Genomic DNA, 24,605 nt, shown 5'->3' with positions numbered 1-24,605 from the left:
CCGCCAGTGTGTGTCATTTCCCTCTCTGTGTGCATGTGTTCTCATTCTTTGTAATACCTCTATAGTATTCAGTAGTATGAATTTATCATGACTAATTTAATTATTTAATCTTTCTTTTTTAAAAATTTTACACACACACGCACACCTATACATACATACACTTTCATATACACACATATACCTTTTTGAAAGGTCAGTAAGTTAAGTGACTTGAATTTTAGAAATATCAAACAATTGTATATGTGCAAAGAGAAAGTAAAAGCAGGACCATGTTATATGCCTGGACATCTTCATTGTAGGGTGTGTCTAATAGTGAATGGGGAGAACCATTTCCAAGACCTCCAAAACCAGAGCTATTAGGATTCACCTCCTGTTGAAGATGTGTCATAAATTAAGCTAAAGCACCCTTGGAATGATGTAAAGCCATCACCATAGATTTATGTAAGTCAATGGCTCTATGGTTTAATCTGCAATTCATATTTTTACAAAATGTGTTGTGCTCTTCACCAGTCAGAACCACTTTGTGTCAGACTCCTGACAGGAAACAGGTGAAACTTTCAAATGGGGTACTCAGGAGAAAGTAATAATGGGACCATTTTCAGTGGTGTGGCAAGGTTAAAGGAAACCAGAAAAGAACGGTGAAGCACTTTGGGAGTAGCAGGAGGGAGAGACATTTTCACCCCAAGACCTGAGAGTCAACAGAACAAAGCAGTTACTGGGCACAGAGAGTAACTCTAATTGTAAAAGAGGGCACCTGCATGGTCCTCATTCAGCAAGGGAAGGAGCGGGAGGTGGTGGATGACCTCACTCTTGATCTCGTGTTTTTATTTGCTAAATCTGGCAACCCTAGGTGGGCAAGGGTAGAGAGCCAATCTGAAGGGGTACATCAGTGTCCTTCTTTGCTCATTAATAGCAATGCATGTGGACCTCAGGACAAAGCCATCACCAAGAACCACAGACAACACATTTATCCAATTATGGTAGTAAATTAGTTATATCTGCTCTGAAAATTGTTCAACTATTTAGGAATAGCTGTAGACAACTTGGCTTATAATTCTAATATATATATATTTAACAAGAGGCTGTACATTAAAAGAGACAATAAAAAGGTAAACTTTAGAGGGAAAAATGTCCCCTACTTGCCTCTGCCCAGTAGTGTTTACTTTCTTCATGATTCCCAGTATGGGAATCTGTAAGATGTGCCATAGGAGCTGAATGGAATATCTTTATCCAGGCCTTAGGAGAAAAATTCCATCATGAGTGGAGGCTAAGCTGACCAGAGAATGCAAGAGGAATAACTTGAGCAAAGACTGGAAACTACAATCCTCGTGCTCACAATAAACGTTAACCTAAGACAGAAACAATGTACAAAGAAGAATGTGGATGGGGTCGATAAGAAGTCAGAGTTCTCCACAAATCAATATGATTAAACAATATTCTGGTAATTCCAAAACAGTAATCTGCTTTAAGAATAAAGTTTATTTTAATTTATAAGCAAATAGACAAAAATTGGAGACAACATATCTACAGCTGTTCTTAGATTAAAATAATAAATCTGATTGGTTGGCAAAAGAAGAGCCCAGAGGAAGCACTTGGATTATATAGGTTTGGAAAGTACTTTTCCCCAAAAAAGCTTTCTTAATTTACAAATAAATGTCATTTATCCCATTTCCACAGTTCATCTATTTATTACCAAAACATTACGTTTTTAGAGGTTTAGCATGCCATACGTTCACTATAAAATGTGTGTTTTTAAAAAGCACTGAACAGGAAAAATGATTAAAGTTCTGCCATTTGGCTCAAACTGCTGTAAGAGAGTTTGAACTCGTTTTAAGTTGTGGGCTACTGTTCACTCTTTGATGTCTGGTGAAGTCCAAGCATCTAATTTCCAAATAGTGGTCGACACAGCTCATCTGACACCTGGAATAGATCGTTTTTTAACACACCCCTTTATGTGTGACAAAATTATCTTCAGTAATAATCATGAAATTAAATAATAATGTAGCCAAAAGTATAATTTTTCTTTTATAGAACTTTCTACATATAATCATCTCAGTAAAAAAAATAAAATAAATATTACAGTACCAAAAAAGTAATGGTTTGATTCTGTTTAATTACATTAGTTTTTTTTTTCCTTGGGGGTGGTAAAACACATGAAGAAAGGCTTCCAAAAAATTTAGCTTCACGAGATGTGACTATAAAAGGGTAGCACAAGGATTTTTGCAGTGATAGAACAGTCTGCATCTTAATTGTGGTGATGATTACATGAATTCACACATGTGATAAATTTGTATAGAACTGACTGGGCGTGCCTGTAATCCCAGCACTTTAGGAGGTAGAGACAGGAGGATCACTTGAGCCCAGCACTTCGAGACCAGCCTGGGCAACATAGGGAGACGCTGTCTCTCAATAAATAAATAAATATTAGCTGGGTATGCTGGCATATGCTTGTGTTCCCAGGTACTCAGGAGGCTGAGGTGGGAGGCTCACTTAAGCCCCAGGGGTTGAGGCTTCAGTGAGCCACTGCACTCCAGCCCGGGCAACAGCATGAGACCCTGTCTCAAAAAAGTAAAATAAAAATTGTATAGAACCACACACACATCCACGAATGAGTGCATATAAAACTGATGAAATCTGAATGAGGTATTTGAATTGTACTCATGTCAATTTCCTGGTTTTGTTATTGTATTATAGTTATGTCACATGTCATCACTGGGGGTAATGGTGAAGAGTACCAGAATCTCTCTGTACTATGTTTGCAACTTTCTGTGAATCTATAATTATTTCTAAGTAATACATTTTTGTTAAAATTTATGTGCTGTGTGATTTCATGTATTTGAGATTCTTGAAAACACCAAAATATAGCAACATTTGCCAGGGATGGGAGAAGGTATGACTGCTAAAGCCGAGGGAAACCTATCCAGGCTTGTTAAACTTTAACCTGCTTTGCTTGCTTTTAGCTGTTTTTTTTTAAAAAGAAACTCCCTTCAGCCATCCTATAGATAACATCTCTGACATATAGGTCACTATGGTAAAACAACTGCCTAAGTTGTTTTTCAGGAACTTAAAGTCAGCTCTTATCCAGTCCAAACTGGGTAAGACCACACTGACCCTTTAATTGGGTCTGAGTGAATGTCTGAATGTCCGATGAGTGATCTTTTGATGTCAGAGGCCGTGAGCTTCACCCTCTGATCATGCTAACGCTACCATTTTTGGAACATGTGTCCCACAAAGAGCCATGAAGCTTAGCTATGCTTGCACAGAACACCAATTACTTCACTTTTCCTTACCCCCAATCACTTTCCTTGTACCTCAGACCACCCTGCTCCCCTATCCCATAAATATCTCTAAACTCCATCTTTGGGGAGATGAATTTGAGACCTGTTCTCTCATCTTCTCACTTAACTGCCATGTGACTAAATCCCTTCTTTGCTGCAAAGCTCATTGTCTCAGTGATTGGCATACTGTGTGGCAGGCAAAATGGGCTTGGCTCTATAACACGACAAAGGAGCCACACAAGGAGAGTTGTTGGGTGATGGAATAGTTCTGTATCCAGATTGTGATTGTGGTTACAAAAATCTACACATGCATTAAAGTTCATGGAATAAAAATGTCAAATTTACTGTATGTTAAATTTTTAGAAAATTTGTCATTATCTTATTTTTAAGACATTAAAAGCTTTGGAATCAGTCAGACTTGTATTTAAATATTGGAATATTAGGCAGGTCAATCTGTTTTCTTATCTATAAAATAGTAATAATGCCATCCATCTAATGATAATGTATGTAAAGGCCTTAGCACATTGCCCAGCGCTAAGAAAGCACTGAGCAAATAGTCTTATTTATTTTTTTCTATTTTTTATTTAGAGGATTCACTCTGTAAATAAATTTAGAATAAGCAAAGAGATTACTAGGTATCTCCAGTGAAAAACTCTGTTGTCTAGAACACACTCTTTATCTGATTGCTGCCTTTTGTGACTTCGAGTTATTTTATGACTATAATTTGTAGGTAATTGATAGCAATCCAAAATAATTCGTATCTATTGTAATGCAAATACAATCTGCAGTGGAATTGTAGTGTGGTGGTTTCATTTTGTCCTCCCGAAGCCCACAGACTCCCCACTCCAGTGAAAAAAGCCAGTTTTGTTTCCCTTTGTAAATTCATTTTAACATTCCCTTACTCCATATAAAATTGTGGTTCTTTTGACTTCTCCTTTGAATCAGTTGTAATATGTCTACAGTTTATTCATTAAATAATGAATTGAGTAAAATCTTTGATGGGTGTTTATTTTATAGCTGCATGAAAATCATGATTTTATCTCTTTGAAAACTATCCTTTAACAATTTTGTTTTTCTTTTTTGAGACAGATTCTTGCTCTGTCACTCAGGCTGGAGTGCAGTGGTGCACTCCAGTGGCATGGTCTCAACTCACTGCAACCTCTGACTCCCAGATTCAAGCAATTCACCATACTGGTCAGGCTGGTCTCGAACTCCTGACCTCAGGTGATCTGCCCACCTCAGCCTCCCAAAGTGATAGGATTACAGGCATGAGCCACCGTGCCCAGCCCCCTTTTACAATTTTATAGTTGAAAACTTCTTGGACACAATGTAAAATTGGGAATAAAGCACGCTGTACAGCATCTTAGCTACCTAGTCATTTTGGCTGTTTTGAACTATCTGGAATTTTGGTGTTTTATTTAAAAAATAGTAAAATAGTACTACCATTCAAATACAGTTTTGGGTTTGTTTTGTTATTTTTTTGTTGTGTTTTTGAGACGGAGTCTTGCTCTGTCGCCCAGGCTGGAGTGCAGTGGTGCGATCTCAGCTTATTGCAACCTCTGCCTCCCAGATTCAAGCAATTCTCCTGCCTCAGGCTCCCAAGTAGCTGGGATTACAGGTGCCCGCCACCATACCCAGCTAATTTTTGTATTTTTAGTAGAGACAGGGTTTCACCATGTTGGCCAGGCTCTTGACTTCAAGTGATCCGCCCACCTTGGCCTCCCAAAGTGCTGAGATTACAGGCGTGAGTCCCACTGCACCCAGCCAAATATAGTTGTTGTTTTTTTTTTACCCTTCATGTAGTGCTCTGTACACAGAAGCTCCTCAGTAGATGCTTGCTAAGTGAATAAATTGAATTGCTATTTCATCTGAGATTGCTCAATCAGATGTAAAGGCAGACTTTAATTTTTGTACTCATGGGCTGAAACAAACATCCGACGATGCTCTTGAATATTTATTTGTGATTTTTCTGCAATTTTATCAGTCAGGAAGGGCTAGATAGTAACAAATATCTCCCAAACCTCAGCAGCTTAACACAACAAAAGTAATTTTTCACTGTCCATTGCAGATTGGAAGGGAGCTATTGTAGTCACTGTCACTCCAGGATGCAGGCCATGGAGACTCTATCTCAACATTTACTCCTACAACCACTGCAACACTGGGAGGCAGACCTGAGGAATCACAGGATTTGAAATTTTCACCTACATATGACACGTATCACTTCTCATATTCCACTGGCCAAAGCAAATCACATGGTGTCACTTCTAAAGGAACAATGAAGTACAGACCTACTATGTGCCAGGAAAAATGACCAAAACAGCATTAAGGATTTCCATATCAATACAGTCAGTGATAAAATGAGCACAGAAGGATGAGATGCCCAGCAATGGACTTATTGTACATATATGATTATATGTTTTGTATATTATACATTATAAATATTTACAACTAATATGTATATATAATTTCAATTTTTACTTTGATTCATGGGGTATATATGTGCAGGTCTGTTACATGGGTATATTGCGTAGCACTGAGGTTTGGGGTACCAACGGTCCTATCACCGAGGTAGTAAGCATAGTACCCAATAGGAAGTTTTCCAGTCCTTGCCCTACTCCCTCTGTTTCCCCTCTTGTAGTCCCCTGTGTCTATTGTTCCCATCTTTATGGAAACCCAATGTGTACCCAATGCTTAGCTCCAACTTATAAGTGAGAACACCAGCAATGGACTTCTAATGAAATTGTTACTAAAAACTGTAGGGCTGTTAGAAATTTACTATACACCTTCTTCCCTCATAAATATTCCCTGTAGAAATGATGCAGGATTTTTTGGTGCCGGTTTGCCAGTAGGAGACCTCCGCAGCTGGTGACACCCTTGCCCAGGGCCTCACTCAGCTCCAGACTCGCTGCTGGAGGTACCCTGCGTACTCGGCCTGGCAGGCTGTGCTTGGCTTGTGCCCTGGCCAGGATCCCATGACCACTGCAACTGCATACTCGGCCTGCAGCGAGAAGGGGTGCATGAACAAGCGAGCACAGGGCCTGGCCACAGTGCATAGTTAGGTGTGTCAGCTGCTGCAGTGGGTGGGCTGCTGCTATGGTGAGTGGGCTGCTCCAAGCAGCCCACAGGCTCTGCACGGGGTTTGCATCTGAACCAGGTGTGTCACAAGTGACTCCCTCAGTGGATTCCAGTGACCAGACAAGGGGGATGTGGTGGTACTTGAAAACTTGGAGATGACAAAAAACACAGAGCCCCAAGGGGTGTCATTCCCGCCATGTGTAGCTTGGGGTGGACGGGGGCACATTAATGGCTCTTTCAGTCCCTCTGCCCTGCTCTGGCCCATGCCCTCTGGGCTGGCCCTGCCCCACCATTGCTTCCCATCACATGGAGCAGCCACTTGGCACTGGCAGAGTGCAGAGGGCTACAGTGTTACAGTGTTACTTGGGACCTGCGTTAGGCAGGTCCCAAGTTCTTGTCCTACACCCAAGAAGAGTAAGGCTATACTAACAACTGAAGAGTGAGTGGGGTGGAGAGTTTTACTGAGCATAGAACAGTTCTCTGTTGAGAGGGGACCGAAAAGGGGCAGCCCCCTACCCAAAGTCATGTAGTCCCAAAATGTGGCTAAGTCCGGGGCTTTTACGGGCTAAAAATGGGGTAGTGTGTGCTGATTGGTGAGTATGCAAAAAAGCCTAACAAAAGACACCACTCAGAGATGGGCATGACAGTGTACAAAACCAATTAGGGAAGGGTAGGTATATGAAAAATAGGTGAAGGGTGGGGATCAATCAGAGGAAAGTACACCAAACAGCAAGAGAGGTTCTCAATCCAGTACATGGATTTACCCAAGATTTGTAGCTTGGTTTTCAGGCTTTAAACTGTCTTTGATTTGAAAGTGAGGTTTCACCAGGGACTCATCCCTGTCTGCCTAGGATTTGCCTGCCTCCTACTGCTATCACCACTGCCCCCCAAGTAGAAAACATCCTTCGCATATTTTTTAGTTAGCGTTTACAGAAAGAGAAGGAAACTCTTTCCTTGTCATTATCATCATCATAAAACCATTAAGGCACCCTAGTAGAGGTGAAGAGAGCCTGTGGGCACTAATCTAAAATAAGGAATAACCTGAATGTCTAAGGGAAAATGAATACTTAGGAACAATCAAAATAAAACTTCCAGTGAGGAAAAATAGGAGGAATGAAAAATAGTTCTAATTGGATAAAGATAAAAGAGTCTTCCAAAAGTAGATGGATAGGTCTAATAGAGTGTTTATCTGATTATCTACCATGGGGGTGGTCACAGACCCCCAGCTGATTTTTGTGTACTCCTTGGTGAAGACAGAATGTTATGCCCTGGCACCGTCTCAAAACAGGAAGAATGAAGGTTTTTAAATCACTGTTTTATTGAAGGGAAACACTAGTCTGCACCAGAGGACTCAAAAAACCCAGGAAGTGAAGTGTAGCCAACTACTGCCTGGAGCTATGGGGGAGCAGGGAGTCTGTATCTGGATCCAGACCAAGTCTGTTTCAAATTTATGTGATTGAGAATTTCACTTTGAAAAGAGTACTTCATGGGACCTTTGGGAGCTGTCAAACTCTGCCCGGGGGCAGAAGATTAACTGCTCTGTGGACCAGCAGGGAGAACCTACTAAATCAGAAGCCCCTTGTTTGTGGGTCTGTGGACTTACAGGTGGCAATATAACAGGCAGTGCCTCTCTGCAGGCAACTGGCGGACTTCAGAGTTTGCGACTCAGAAGTAGCCATGTGAATGGAAAGGAGCATTTGAATCCATTCTCCAAACTGCTTATTGAAAAACACACTTAAATGAACCTGCAAAAGAAGTTTCCTTGAATTATCTATCTTCTGGAAGAATCCCCACGAAATGGTGTCTTCAGGGGAGGAGAACATTCTTTTGTTTCTTATTGAGGGGGATGGTCAAGTTAAGAGCATGACTTTGGAAACAGCTCTGCTGCCCTTTAGTGGTTGTGTGTGTTTGTGACCCTAAATTGTCTCAGTGGTAAAATGAGGATTATAATGAGGATTAAATGAGCCGATTACATGGAAAGCAGAACAATGAACATAGTGTGTGCTATTTGCTTTTATTATTCCATATATTCGGGTGTATTACCTATTAAAAATATTTTAAAGTTTTTAAAAAATATTGAACTATTTCTATAAAGCAACTAATTGTCTGATAATCTCTCTTTTCTGGAATTTAATTTTTATAAAGTTTGGTTACAGTTAGACTCAACTATTATGCCCCTTCCTCCCTCCTTCGCATTTCTTTTGTGATCCTGCTCTGCCAAGTGCAGAGCTCCCTGTAGCTATATGGTAGCCCAGGAACATGAAAGGTTATTTGCATCAGAAGCCTTCCATACGCCATTCTCCACTTGTCACCTGACTGCTCCCCAGAGAGGTTATCAATAGAAATGAAATAACTACTACTACTCAGACAGTCCCTACATTGTAGGTGCACCCCAAAAGAGAAGAGGGTGCTCTCTTCCTTCGTTTCAACTTGTAATTAGTAAAGGCAAGAAACTACCTTCTCAAATGTAGGCTTAAGGATATGGATGTTAAACTGGAACTTCACTCTTTTTTTTTTAATTAATAAGCTTTATTTTTTAAAGCAGTTTTAGTTTCACAGCGAAAGTTAAGCAGGAAGAACAGAGTTTTCATATAACCCTTGTTCCGACACAAGCACAACCTCCCCAACCATGAACATCCCCCACAAGAATGGTGCATTTGTTACAATTCACGAACCTACATTAGCACATTGCAGCCTCAAACTCCCCAAGCTCAAGTGACCTTCCCACCTCAGCCTCCTGCGTAGCTGGGAACTACAGGCGCATGCCACCATGCCCATCTAAATTTTTTATTTTTTGTAGAGAAAGTTTCTTACAATGGTCCCCAGGCTGATCTTGAATTTCCTGAGCTCAAGTGATCCCCCCGTGTCTGGAATTGGTGGGTTCTTCAAGAATGAAGCTGCAGGCCCTCGAGGTGAGCGTTACAGTACTTAAAGATGGTGTGTCTGGAATTTGTTCCTTCAGATGTTCAGATGGGTCTGGAGCTTCTTCCTTCTGGTGGGTTCGTGGTCTTGCTGGCTTCAGGAGTAAGCTGCAGACCTTCGTGGTGAGTGTTACAGCTAATAAACGCAGATTTAAGCAGCAGCAAGATTTACTGCAAAGAGCGAAAGAACAAAGCTTCCACATCATGGAACCAGACCCCAGATGGTTGCCACTGCTGGCTGGAGCAACCTGCTTTTATTCTCTTATATGACCGCACCCACATCCTGCTGATTGGTCCATTTTACAGAGTGCTGATTGGTCCATTTTACAGAGAACTGATTGGTACGTTTTGACAGGGTGGTGATTGGTTTGTTTACAAACCTTTAGCTAGACACAGAGTGCTGATTGGTGCGTTTACAAACCTTTAGCTGACACAGAGTGCTGGTTGGTGCGTTTGCAGTCCTTTAGCTAGACACAGAGTGCTAGACAGAAAAGTTCTCCAAGTCCCCACTAGATTAGCTAGACACAGAGTACTGATTGGTACATTTACAAACCTTGAGCTAGACACAGGGCGCTGATTGGTGCCTTTACAAACCTTTGGCTAGACATAAAAGTTCTCCAAGTCCCCACCCAACTCAGGAGCCCAGTTGGCTTCACCTAGAGGATCCCCTGCCAGGGATGTGGGTGGAGCTGCCTGCCAATCCCATGCTGCATGCCTGCACGCCTCAGCCCTTGGGCGGTGGATGGGACCTTGGAGCAGGGGGCAGCACCCTTCAGGGAGGCTCCGGCCCTGCAGGAGCCCACTGGCGGTGGGGCTTGGGCATGGCGGGCTGTAGGTCCCCAACCCTGCCCTGCAGGGAGGTGGCTGAGGCCTTGCGAGAATTCCAGTGTGGCACAAGCAGGCCAGCAGTGCTGGGGGACCTGGCGCACCCTCTGCAGCTGTTGGCCCAGGTGCTGGGCCCCTCACTGCCTGGGGCAGGTGGCACCTGCAGAGTCCGTGCCCACCTGGAACTCGTGCTGGCTGGCGAGCACCAAGTGCAGCCCCAGTTCCCACCGGCGCCTCTCCCTCCACACCTCCCACAAGCAGAGGGAGCCAGCTCCAGCCTCAGCCAGCCCAGAGAGGGGCTCCCACAGTGCAGTGGCGGGCTGAAGATCTCCTCAAGTGCGGCCAGAGTGGACGCCCAGGGCAAGGAGGCGCCCAGAGCGAGTGAGGGCTGCTAGCACGTTGTCACCTCTCACCCCCACCTCAGCCTCCAAAAGTGTTGGAATTACAGATGTGAGCCACCACACCTGGCCTGGGTTTTTCTGTAGATATAAGTTTTCAATTTATATGGACAAGTACCAAATATTTTATTGTTTAAAAAACTGCCAAACTGTCTTCAAAAGTGGTTGTACCATTTTGAAATCCCACCAGCAATGAATGAGAATTCTTGTTGTTCCACATCAGCACCAGCATCTGGCATTGTCAGTGTTCTGAATTTTGGCTATTCTAATAGGTGTATAGTGGTATCTCACTGTTGTTTTAATTTGCAATTTTCTAATGACATACATTGAACATCCTTTCACATGCTTACTTACCATCTGTATATGTTCTTTGGTGATGTGTCTGTTCAGATCTTGTCTATTTTGTTTTGTGTTGCTCTGACAGAATACTTAAGACTGGGTAAGTTATAAAGAAAAGAGATTTATTTAGCTCACTGGTCTGCAGGCTGGGAAGTTCAAAATTGGGTGGTCACATTGGTGGCTTCCGGTGAAGCCTCATGCTGCATCAAAACATGGCAGAGAAATGAAAGGGGAACTAGACTCATGTGACAAAGAGCAAAATACAAGAGGCAACCTCCCTATGACGACCAGCTCTGCAAGGAACTAATCCATTCCTGGGAGAACTAACACAGTCTCCCGAGAAAGACATTAATCTATCTTAATGACTTAATTACCTCTAAAATTCACCATCTCCCAACACCATCCCATTGAGGTCTAAGCCTCAACATGAGTTTTGGTGGGGACAGACTGCACTCTAACCATAACAGATCTTTTGTCCATTTTTAATCAAGTTATTCATTTTCTTCTGGTTTAGTTTTAAGAATTCTTTGTATATTGGGGATAATAGTCCCTTATCAGATGTGTCCTTTGCAAATATTTTCTCCAAATCTGTGGTTTGTCTTTTCTTTTCCCTTGACATTGTCTTTTGCAGAGAAAAAAACAAAAAAAAGTTTTTCATTTTAATGAAGTCCAGCTTAAAAATTATTTCTTTTGTGAATTGTGCCTTTGGTGTTTTACCTAAAACGTCACCACTATATTCAAGGTCATCTAGTTTTCTTCCTAAGTTATCTTCTAGGAGTTTTGTAGTTTTGTACTTTATGTCTACATCCATGATCCATCCATTTTGAGTTAATTTTTGTGAAGGTGTAAGGTGTGTGTCTAGATTCTTTTTTTTTTTTTTGGCTTGTTCCAGTACTATTTGTTGAAAAGATTATCATTGCTCCATTGTGTTGTCTTTGCTCTTTTGTCAAAGATCAGCTGATTATTTTTATGTGGATCTATTTCTGGGCTTTCAATTCCGTCCCATTGATCTCTTTGTCTATTCTTTCATCAGTACTGCACTATCTTAATTACTGTAGCTTTGTAGTAAGTCTTGAAGTTAGGGAATGTCAGTTCTCTTTGTTCTTCTTCCTCTTCTTTTTTTTTTTTTTTTTCGTGCCTCAGCCTCCTAAGTAGCTGGGATTACAGGTGTGCACCACCACGCCTGACTAATTTGCTTTTTTTTTTTTTTTTGAGATGGAGTTTCACTATGGTTGCACAGGCTGTAGTGCAGTGGCATGATCTCGCCTCACTGCAATCTCCGCTTCCCAGGTTCAAGGAATTCTCCTGCCTCAGCCTCCTAAGTACCTGGGATTACAGGCATGTGCCACCATGCCTGGCTAATTTTTGTACTTTTAGTAGAGACGAGGTTTCACTCTATTGACCAGGCTGATTTTGAACTCTTGACCTCAGGTGATCCACCCCCCCCTCGATCTCCCAAAGTGTTGGGATTATAGGCGTGAACCACCGTACCCAGCCTGTTCTTCTCTTTTAATATTACATTTGCTATTCTGGTTTCGTTTTTTGTTTTGTTTTTTTGCCTCTCTATGTAAACTTTAGAATTAGTTTGTCAATATCCACAAAATAACTTGCTGTGATTTTTATTGGAATTGTGTTGAATCTATAAAGTTGAGAAGAACTGACATCCTGAAAATATTTAATCCATCTTAATTCTTAATTCCATGATCATGAATAATCTTACTAAGTTAAGACTAAGATGATCATGGAATATCTCTCCATTTATTTAGTTATTCTATTTACTTATTCTTTGATATCTTTCAGTATAATTTTATAGTTTTTCTTATATAGATCTTGCACATATTTTATTAGATATATACCTAAGTATTTCATCTTGGGGGGTGCTAATGTAAATGATAATATATTTTAGTTCCACAGTATAAATTTGATATACAGGAAAGTGGTTAGCTTTTGCATATTAACCTTGTATCCTGTAACCTTGCTATAATTGCTTACTAGTTCCAGGAGATTTTGTTGCTATTGTTGTCAATTGTTTTGGATTTTCTACACAGACAATTATGTCATCTGTAAACAAAGACAGTTTTATTTATTTTTTCTAACCTGTATTTCTTTTACTGCCTTTTCTTGTCTACTGAATTAGCTAGGACTTCCATTAAAAAGCAATGGTTAAAAGGGACATCCTTGTCTTGTTCCTGATCTTAGTGGGAACGCGTCAAGTTTCTCACCATTAAATATATTAGTTTCAGGTTTTTTGTAGATGTTATTTATTAAGTTGAGAAAGTTCCTCTCTATTCTTAGTATGCTGAGAGTTTTTATTATAAATTAGTATTGGGTTTTTGCCAAATGCTTCTCCACATCTATTGATATGATCATGTGATACTTTTCTTCTTTAGCCATTGATGTAATGGGCAATATTATTTTCAAACGTTAAACAAACTTTACACACCTGGGATAAATCCCACTTGGTCATAGTGTATAATTCCTTTTATACATTGTTGAATTTGACTTGCTAATATTTTGTTGAGGATTTTTGCATGTGTGTTTATGAGAAATATTGGTCTGTAGTTTCTTTTATTGTAACATATTTGTCTGGTTTTGCTGCCTTATAGAATGAATTAGAAACTATTCCCTCTGCATCTATTTTCTGGAACAGATTGTGAATAACTGGTATGATTTTTTCCTTAAATGTTTGGTAGAATCCACCAGTGAACACATCAAGTCCTGATGCTTTTTGTTTTGAAAGGTTGTTAATTATTGATTCAATTTCTTTAATAGATATAGACCTATTCAGATGGCCTATTTCCTCTTGTGTGCATTTTGGCAGATTGTATCTTTAAGGGAATTAGTCTCTTTTATCTAGATTATCAGCATACAGTTGTTCATAATTTTTTTTTATTATCCTTTTAATGTCGATGGGATCTGTAGTGATGTCCCCCTTTCATTTTTGATATTAGTAATTTATGTCTTTGCTCTTTCTTCTCTCTTTTTTCTTAGTTAGCTTGGGTAGAAGCTTATCCATTGCTTTTTCTTCTGTTGATTTTCAGTATTGACTTCTTATTTTTAGTTCATTGGTTTTTGCCCTAGTTTTTATTATTTATTTTTTCTGCTTACTTAAGATTTAATTTGCTCTTCTTTTACTGGATTCCTGAGGTGGAAGCTTAGATTATTGATTTTAGATCTTTCTCCCTTTCTAATATATGCATTCAATGCTATAAATTTCTCTGTAAACATTGATTTCACTGCACCCACAAAATTCGATGGTGTCCAAGTCTCCGGGGGCTTACAGAGTGTAAATGTGTATGAACAGGTGAGTCATGGGCCCCTGGATTTCCAGAGAGCCTACGTTTCCTGCTTTCTGTAGCACGTGGTCCAGAGACCCTACTGAGAAACCTGCTGCGGACACACCCTTCCCAGCAACCAGCTAACCAGCCAAAAAAAAAACCCAAAAAACTAGGAAATCCTAACCAGTATTTCCTAATCATCAGATTTCTGAGGGGTAGGGTCTGAGTATCTGTACTTTTTAAGCCCTCTGTGTGATTCTGATGAACTGGTGCCTTAACTACAACCACACTCTTCCATTTGCATTTCCCTGAATGTGATTCACTGTCAAGCTTCAGCATATGACTTTCCTTTGGTCTACATTTCCCTTCCTCCTCCTACTCATCCTTAAAGTTGAGCTCAGAGGTGATCTCCTCTATAAAACCTTCACAGAGGCTCTCTTCTACCCCCTCCCCCATCTTCCTACCCCACCCACAAATTAGAATTAGTTATTTAAATGTCTACGTCTGCAGACTGGGCAATGAGCTACTTGAAAGCAAATGTAGTGGTTATATTCATTATCTATTCCTGAGTAACAAATTACCCCCCAAAACCTACTGGCTGAAACAAAAATAAACATTTATTAACTCACAGTGGCTGTGGTTCAATAACTCAGAAGCAGCTTAGTTGGGTGTTTTAAGGCATAAGTCTCTCATGAAGTTGCAGCCAACACATAGGCCATGGGTGCAGTCATCTGAAGGTTTGCCTAGGGCTGGAAAATCCACTTTCAAGATGGCTGTCTCAAATTTCTAGCAACTTTGTACAAGAGGTTAGCAGAAGTTCTCAGTTCCTTTTTGATACAGTGTGGATGATTGTGGCCTCTAAATCTTGTGTTGAAATGGGATTCCCAATGCTGGAGGTGGAGCCTGGTGGGAGGCTCCTAGGTGTGGATCTTTCATGAATGACTTGGTGCCCTCCCCACAGTAATGAGCTCATGTGAGATCTGCTTGTTTCAAAAGGAGCCTAGCACCTCCTTCTCTTTTGTTCCCTCTCTCGCCATGTGACACACTGGCTCCTATGCCTTTTACCATTATGGTAAGTTTCCTGAGGCCCTCTCCAGAAGCAAACGCCAGCACCACACTTCCTGTACAGTCTGCAGAACTATGAGCCAGAATAAACCTCTTTTCTTCATAAATTACCCAGTCTTGGGCACTCCTTTGTAGCAAGGCAGATGAACTAACACATTCTTCACATGGATCTCTTCACAGGGTTGCTTTGGTGTCCTCACAACATGGTGGCTGACTTCCTTCAGAGCCAGTAAAATAAGAGAGAACACAATGAAAGCATCAATGTGTTTCACAACCTAGCCATGAAGGTCACACACCACCACTTCTGCATTTTCTATTGGTCATGCAGACCAGCCATGATTCCATATAGCAGAAGATTATGCAAGAATGTAAATATGGTCATGTACCACATAGCAATATTTCTGTTAGCAATGGGCCACAAATAAGATGGTAGTCCCATAAGATCATAATACCATGGTTTTACTGTACCTTTTCTATGTTTTGATATGTTTAGATACATAAACATTCACCATTATGTTACAATTGCCTACAATACAGTAACATGCTGTACAGATTTGTAGTCTAGGAGCAATAGGTTATACCATAAAGCCTTGGTGTGTAGTAAGCTATACCATCTAGCTTTGTGTAAGTATATTCTATGATGTTCACACAATGACAAAATCATCTATGGACACATTTCTCAGAATGTATCCCTGTTGTTAAGTGACACATGACTATATGAAAAGGTGGAGATCATTTGGGGCCATCTTGGAGGCTGACTATCACAGTGAATATCTGTTCTTTTTGTCCATCGTTTGCCCCTTTCCCTGTGTGGAAAACATATTTCATGTTGTACAACTGCTAGTAAACCCTCCTTATCTGAAGAGGAAGCAGGTAATCAAAGTGTGGCCAATCTGAGGACTTCATTTCCCTAACTAGATTGGTCAGTCAGATGGGCATGTTATCAAGTAGAGCCAATCAATATCTTTCTTGATTTTTGATAAGTGGATTCTTATTGAGAGATGATCTCTCTTCCTGTACTTCTTTGAGCTCCAAAAATGATCTAAGCTGGAGCTTCTTATAGCCATTCATTCAGCTTATATTGGAGGAAGCTATGTTTGGTAAGAGAAAATGAGGCCAGCACACAAACAGAGGCAAAGATGAGCAGAGATGAAAAGAGAAAAAGGAGTCCTAATGAGATCATTTGAGTCCTCTTGATCCAGTCATGCCTGAAATTTACATCCAGACTTTTCAGTTACATGAGTCAATACATTTCCCTTTTTTTTTTAAGCTATTTTAAGTTGAGTTACTATCACCTGCAACCAAAACAGCCCAACAGATCGGCAGGGTCTATATCTTTTACCTCTTAAATTTCTGGCATTGGGATTAATTCCTAATACTCAATTCAAATTAGATGAAGACATTATTTAACTATTATACTTTTACATAAAAACAATCTGGTATGTGCAAACAATGGGGATTTTTTTAAAAAGACTTGACAACTTTCTAAGTAACATTTACAAGAACCCTAAATGTCTTAGAACCTCTAAAAGTTTTGGAATCTGTCAGCCCCCAAAACCATTGTTAGACTGCTATGCTCAGGGTCAGTTTTCTGTAGCTCTGTGTAATGTGGTTGAATGAGTCATTCACCAGGATCCTGAGTATACACAGAGCTAGCTAAGGAGACAGGGCTGCTGCTGATGAGTACCACGTTGCCTTAGTGACAGGAAAATGGGAAGGGGCCCTGAGTGGACCTCCAAACACTCGCTTATCCAATATGTGGATAAAATTCTGTTGCAGGAATTAAGATGAATAAATGAGTAAAAAAACATCCATAGAATGATGGTTGTGGCTGGTGGTTTATGTCCCCTCTAAGAGCCATGGCCAGAGAGGAACTTGCAAAGGAAAGATGCAAGATCAGGTTTACAGCTGCCAGTGAAGGGTCCACCAAATAACCGTGCTAGTAATCAGATTATCCCAACTCTTGCTCTCACTGAAAGGCTGAAAGGAACATAGAAAAACATGAATGTTTTGCTGTGACTTAGATCAGTAACTTCACGTGTAAATGGTTGTTCTGGTATAAGACATTATAGGGAGATATAAAAAGAAAGGAAGTCAAATATGGAAAAGAGAGAGGCAAGTTGTCTGCCTTTCTCTTCAAAGCCTTCTAAAATTCCACAGTTTTGTTGCGTCTAGGAAAACTGTTATACACATCATCAACCAAGTGACAGATCTTTATTTTTAATTCATCACGGAAGTCTGCTGCTGAAATGATGCTTGACAGAAAAAAAAATCTCTTGTTGGTAAGAGCCTTTTCTGAAGTCAAGGAAAACCTCAGAATTCCTTAGCTTTCCCCTGGGCTTTTATAGCAAGTCCAGTTTTCTTTAACCCTGTAAGTTCCTATTGTAGGAACTAGTATGTGGCTTCTAGTCACGTACCAACTGTTATTCTTCATAAAGGAAACTATGGTATCTAAAGCAGGTACAAGCCTGGATTCCAGAGTCAGACTGCCTGAATTCAAATCATTGCTCCCCCACTTACCTGATCTGTAGAACCTAGGATAAGTCACATTTTGTGCCTCAGCTTCCTCATCAGTAAGATGGGAATAATAATGTGATGAGCTGGGCATGGTGGTGCACACCTGTAGTTCCTTGGTTTCTGAGTACAAGAAGCTGAGACAGAAGGATCATTTGAGCCCTGGTGTTCGAGGCCAGCCTGGGCAACATGGAAAACTCTGTCTCTAAAATAATAATAATACTAAGATAATAGTATGTCTTTACCAAAGTATGGCTTAGAATAGTTACTGGCACATAGTAGGCCTCATATAATTCTATTATTATTATATAGACAAAACCACATGTTTTTCTATAAATCTTCCTTGAATTTTGATCATCACATGTAGATTTTTTTTTCCTATTTGGCCCTCTTTTTAAAAATTATTATTAAATACATCTTATGGTAACTACTTGTGGATAGTTAAATGTTGTTAACTTGTTCAAATCAATTTGGTGGCACACAGTTGTTAGTGCCTTGCTGGGGCCTCCGCCCGTTTGAGTCATGGGAGCTTGGATCTTTTGCCCCTGCACAGGGTCACTGGGTGATGAGGTCCATAAAAGTGAGTCTTGGGCCTATCAGCAAACAAGCCTGAGTCAGGCAAATCAGCCTCATAAGCTTGGTAAGCTCCAGACTCTCTGGCCATAGTCTTCCATGAAGTATTCACTTGAACCAGATGCCACAATGTCCCAGAGCAGAATCCAGTGGATCAAATGACTGGACACTGCCTTCAGTTCAGGCGCAAGACTAAACAAACACCCAAGCCTGGAGCAGCATTCTGGGCTCACCCAAAACTGAGTATCTGGGACTGCAGGGACACACTACCACACTGGACTAACTTTTTCTACTGTTTGTAGAGATGGGGTTCCACTATGTTGCCCAGGCTGGTGTCAAACACCTGGCCTCAACTGATCCTCCTGCCTCGGCCTCCCAAAGTGCTGGGATTACAGGCATGAGCCACCATGCCCAGCCTCAAAAGTTATTTCTAACATCTCTTATGCTAAATAATAAATTCGCTAGTGTAGATTCAGAAAGGAAGAGTTGAAGGAGCTGTAGTAGCTATAGATTCTAAGTCTAAGGTCCTGATTAGGGCCCTTAAATGCTAACAAACCACCCCCTGGAGTGTTATTCCCCATTAGACTACTTCAAATGTTAATTAGCAACTGCTAGGGTGAATATTAGGACCCACTTTGAAAGCACACACATGTATCTTGCTAAGCTGAAGTATTTAAATTATTACAATAATTGTCTAATGTCGGTAAAACCCTCAAACCACAACTTGACTTTTTTTTTAGGAGACAGCCTACCTTTGACTCTGATTTTTAAAGATATTCATAGGTGCCTCATTAAAAGTGAATGATTAAAATAACATCAGCTGATACAATGCTCTGTTTGCAAGGAAGCTTCACAGCTCTTGATTTTACAATTGCTGAAAAATGTGTTTTCACATATGTGGCCAGATTGGAAGTGATTCTACATGTGACTTGGGCACATCAGAGGTAGCACTAACTAGAGCTCTTTAAGACCAGAATTATCAGTGGACAATGGTCCTCAAATAAATAGATTTTTGATGAAGCAAGTGGAATTTTATAATTTAAATATCAACGTATCAGCACAGGAAATCTTAATTTTTGCTCTCTATAGAAAACAAGTATTTGGTTATGGTACAAAAACTATGCAGCCAACACTACGGCAGAGTTCATAGGCATGTTTATTTAGGACACATCTCACCCATTTGCTTTTGAAATTTAACTGAAAGTAGGTCACAGTAGGCAAAATATTAGAAGAAAATATAGATACTTATTTTTAGTGTCCTTGATGGTACATAAGTTTGGCTCTTGTTAATTGCAAGGAGGGTAGCAGGAGGGCATGGATTTATTGCAGGATGAGGGAGAGAAGGCAGAAGGAAAGAAAGATTCAGAGGGCAACTGTCAAAGACAGGCTTTGTCTAGTTTGAAGTGAATCTTCACCAAAGTTTTTGTTTTTGTTTTTTGTTGTACTGATAGGGGAAGTGAAGAAATCCTATAATCATTGAGGAGCGGCAACTCATTGGAATGTAAGCATGAAACTATTTGACTGCTCCCAGCTCCTTCTTGTGAAATTCGTGCTTTACTCTGGGCATTAGGCTCCCTTGATGTCTTAATGATGTCTCTGTTCAATTCCATAACTTCCCAGTCCCGTTTCTATATGCTGTGTTGCATACTTTTTTTTTTTTTTTTGAGACAGCGTTATCCCCCAGACTGGTGTGCAGTGGCACTGTCTTGACTCACTGCAACCTCTGCCTCCCTCTTCAAGCAATTCTCATGCCTCAGCCTCCTGAATAGCTGGGATTACAGGCATGCACCACAACGCCTAGCTAATTTTTTGTATTTTAATAGTGACAGGGTTTGACCATGTTGCCCAGGCTGGTCTCAAACCCCTGAGCTCAGGTATTCCACCCGCCTTGGCCTCCCAAAGTGCTAGGATTACAGGCGTGAGCCACCACACCTGGCATCCCATTCATTTTGAAAATTCAGTCACAAAAATAAAATGTCAAAAGCAGGGAATTCCAAGCTCTCTGCTCTCCTGCCCCCTGTCCCAGTACCTGCCAGTCCAGCAAGGGTGAGGATGGGAGCTATATCTGCTCTCGCATACCCATCTTCTCCTCCTTTCTTAGAAAGGACCCTCCTAGGCTTGGAAGACAGAATGAGAGGCAGGGTCGTTTTACTCGACTCCTCTAGATGAGGGGTGGAGGGGGTGGGCATGGGTGCTCTCACCAGGGTTGCTGCTACCTCTGTAACTCCAAGAGAACTTCTTCCACCTATGTCGCTGCCCATGTTGCTGCTCCCTGGGACACATGTCCTGGCACACAGTCCCTTGACATGGGATTTCTAGCTCAGCCTGTTCTCCTGCTCAGCCCAGTCTGCCCCTCACTCAAGTGATCTTCTTGTCCAACAGTCTCTTGGATGTGGTACTGGCAAGATAGCTCAAGCCCACTGCTTTGTCGACTTCACTTAAGGGAGACTATTTTTGCAGCACAAATGGTGGAAATGCAGTCTGGAACCTTGTTAACAGTGAATTAGAGCACTTTGTAGAACACTAGGGGAACAAAAGAAAACAATCTATCATTAACTCAAAAGGAATGCATTACTCCTGAAAGCATTGCAATTACATGCTGAGGCATGGAGATGATAGAGCAAGCTCCCAAACCATTTCCCAATTCCAAATATTAATTTAATTCCCTGAGCATAGATAGAGATCACATTCGACGTTTTAACTGATAGGAACAGATACTACATTTGTTTTTAACCAATAGGCGGAGAATACGTCTACTTACGCCACACCTCTCCTATTTCTCAGTTGAGGTGGAGGGTGACACCCTAGATCCCTATAGCTCTCCAGTGCTCTGAAACTTTCCCTGATACTGCTCTGACCTGATGTAATGTTCCTAAGGAAACATCTTTCACACTGAAAATAATCAGTCTCAGTATCTTATTCCTGAGGCCTGACCCAAACATCTCTTTTGTATACTCACACTCATAAAGCTAAGTGGTCAGCTCCATCCTCCCAGCTCCCATATTTTCTGAACCCCTTTGGGAGTCAAGCGACAGTTCTGGGAATCATGTCAACAAACTCTTTCTTTTAAACTTTTTTATTATGGACTGCACGCAGTGGCTCATGCCTGTAATCCCAGCACTTTGGGAGGCCAAAGTGGGTGGATCATTTGAGGTTAGGAATTCAAGACCAGCCTGGCCAACATGGCAAAACCCCATCTCTACTAAAAATACAGAAATTAGTCAGGCATGTTGGCAGACGCCTGTAATCCCAGCTACTCAGGAGGCTGAGGCAGGAGAATCGCTTGAACCCAGGAGGTGGAGATTGCAGTGAGCTGAGATGGCGCCACTGCACTCAAGCCTAAGTGACAGAGCGAGAGTCTGCCTCAAAAAAAAAAAAAAAAAAGTTTTTATTATGGAAATTTCTGAACATCCACAAAAGTAGGGAGAATAGTATGATAAACTGACATGTATCTACCACACGGCCCAACAGGTGTCAACTCATGGCCAACCTTGCTTCAAATATTCCCTCACCTACTCTCCCTTTCCTCTGAAACATGTATCCAAAATATAGGAATTCTTTTTGTTCTTCTATTTTTAAAATAGAGATGGGGTCTCACTATATTGTCCAGGGTGTACTCGAATTCCTGGACTCAAACAATCCTCTTGCCTCGGCCTCCCAAAGTACTGGGATTATAGGCATGAGTGGCCTCTTTTTGTTCTTTTAAACCTAACTGCAGTACCATCCACATACCTAAAAAATTAATAGCAATTTCTTAATTATCATCAAAAATATCTAGTACGTACTCAAATTTCTTCAATTGTCCCATAAGTCAATATCCTAACAAGGTTCAAATATTGTATTTGAAACATTACTTATATGAGTCAGAGTACATTATGTTATGCTGTTATGTTTAGCAGACAACTTCAAAATCGGAGTGGCTTACAACAACCCAGATTTATTTCCTGCTCATGTGAGTTTCCATTGTGAGTCAGCCCTGCATCCTCTTCACTCCTGGCTACAGGCTAAAGAAACAGTCTGTGTTTGGGATATGCCCAGTTCCTGGCAGATGGAAATGAGGAATGGCTGAAACACACAATGTCTTTTAAAGTTTCTGCTCGGAAGTAGCAACCAACCATCACATCTGCTCACATTTCACTGGTCAAAGCAAACCACATGGCCAAAGCTGGTGTCAGCAGAGAGACAGGAAGTATAATTTTCCCTATAGGAGACAGCATCTGTTACTGGGAAGAATACAACCTATTCTTATGCCTCTTTTAATTTACAGGTTCCCCTCCTCATCTTGTTTTTTCAATTTATTGGTTGAAGAAAATGAGTAACTTGTGCTTTAGAATTTCCTATATTCCTTGCAGTGTGTTTGTTTAACATGTCTCCGTGTCACTTCTAGTTCTTCTAAACTTGTGATTAAATCTAGAGGCATAATCGGACTCAGAAAAAAATTAAGGCCTAAATTGAAGTACTAGATCTTTATATTGCTGTGTGAAGTCATTTAAAAATCCAAATTTGGGGCCAATTTTTGACCTTCCTAGATGGTCATGTGAGTTGTATCAGTTATATCTTGCTGTGTAATAAATTATCCTCAAACTTGGTGGCTCAAATGAAAAATAATCATATATTATCTCATGGTTTCTGTGAATCAAGAATTCAGACAGGGCAGAAGGGCATGGCTTGTTTCTGCTTTATGATTTCTGGGATCTTAGCTGGAAAACTTAAGGTCTTGGGGGACTGAAATCATCTGGAGACTTGACTGAGACTGAAGGCTCTGTGTTCAAGGGGCTCATTCACTTCATTCACAAGTTGGTGTTGGTAAATTGGTTCTCTTCCATATGGGCCTACTCCTCATGCTGCTTGAGCATCCTCACATGGTGGCTGACTCCCTGCAGAGTGATTGATCCAAAAGACCAATGTTGAAGCAGTAATGTCTTTTATGATCTAGTTTTGGGAACTTATCCACTGACACTTCTATTGTTTGCAAAACCAGCCCTTACCTAATATGTGGGAATAGTCTGCCCAAAGGCATGAATACCAAGAAAGGAGGTGCACTGGGGACCATCTTGGTGGCTGACTACTATATACATTAAGTGATTTTTGATGTTAAAAAACAAAAAAGAGCCCAGTGCAGTGGCTCACGCCTGTAATCCCAGCACTTTGGGAGGCCAAGGTGGGTGGATCAGGAGTCCGAGACTAGCCTGACCGACATGAAATCCCGTCTCTACTAAAAATACAAAAATTATCCAGGCATGGTGGCGTACGCCTATAATCCCAGCTACTTAGGAGGCTGAGGCAGGAGAATAGCTTGAACACGGGAGGCAGAGGTTGCAGTGAGCTGAGATGGTGCCACTGCACTCTAGCCTGGGCAACAAGAGTGAGACTCCGTCTCAAAAAACAAAAAGAAGGGACAGTCTACATCGTGTTCTGTGCAACAGTGATTTATAGCATTTGAGATGTCATGATCCAATAGAATTTCAAAGGAAAAGCTTAGAAGTTCCTAAATGGAACTAGTAGATCTTTATTTTGTCATGTAAAAAGAGCAATCTGTTAACTCAACCATCATTATTTTTTATTTTTTATAAAAGTCTTTTTCATACAGAAGGATAGTATCTCAAAATGAGGAATCATTTTTTGGATGTGGAACAGGGAGAAATCTTCTAAACTGCTGGTGAGGATGTACATGGAGAACCCACTTGGAAAATATTCTATAGTCAAGTTGAGAATTTACGTACTCTATCACCCAACGTTTCTTTTTTTTTCTTTTGAGATGAGTCTTCTATTTTGCCCAGGCTGCTCTCAAACTCCTGGCTCAAGCAAGCTTCCTGAAGAGCTGGGAATACAGGCATATGTCATTATGCCCAGCTTTATCACCCAATATTTCTACTCCTAGCCATATATTTACCCTAAAGAAATGTGTATATACTCATACCAGGAGTCATGTACAAGAATGTTCATAGCAGCATTCTAATAATAGCCCCAGACTGGAAACAAACCAAATGTCCATCAACAGAAGCATAGACAGGTAAACCGATGTGGAGTCATCCCTCAGTATCCATGGGAGATTGGTTTCAGGCCCTTGCAGATACCAAAATCTGCAGATGCTCAAGTCTCTTCTATAAACTGGTGTAGTGTTTGCATATAACCTACATACATTCTCGTGTAAAATTTAAAGTCTCTCTACATTACTTATAATACCTAATACAATGTAAATGCTATGCTATACTATATTGTTTTTAAATTTGTATTGTTATTGTCATACTGGGTTTTTAAATACATTTTTGATCCATGGTTGGCTGTATTAGTGGATGCAGAACCAGCAGATATGGAGGGTCAACTGTATATTCATAC

The sequence above is a fragment of the Colobus angolensis genome, unplaced genomic scaffold, assembly GCF_000951035.1.
Source record: "Colobus angolensis palliatus isolate OR3802 unplaced genomic scaffold, Cang.pa_1.0 Scaffold259, whole genome shotgun sequence".
Lineage (NCBI taxonomy): Eukaryota > Metazoa > Chordata > Mammalia > Primates > Cercopithecidae > Colobus > Colobus angolensis.
This window is presented reverse-complemented; position numbering follows the sequence as displayed.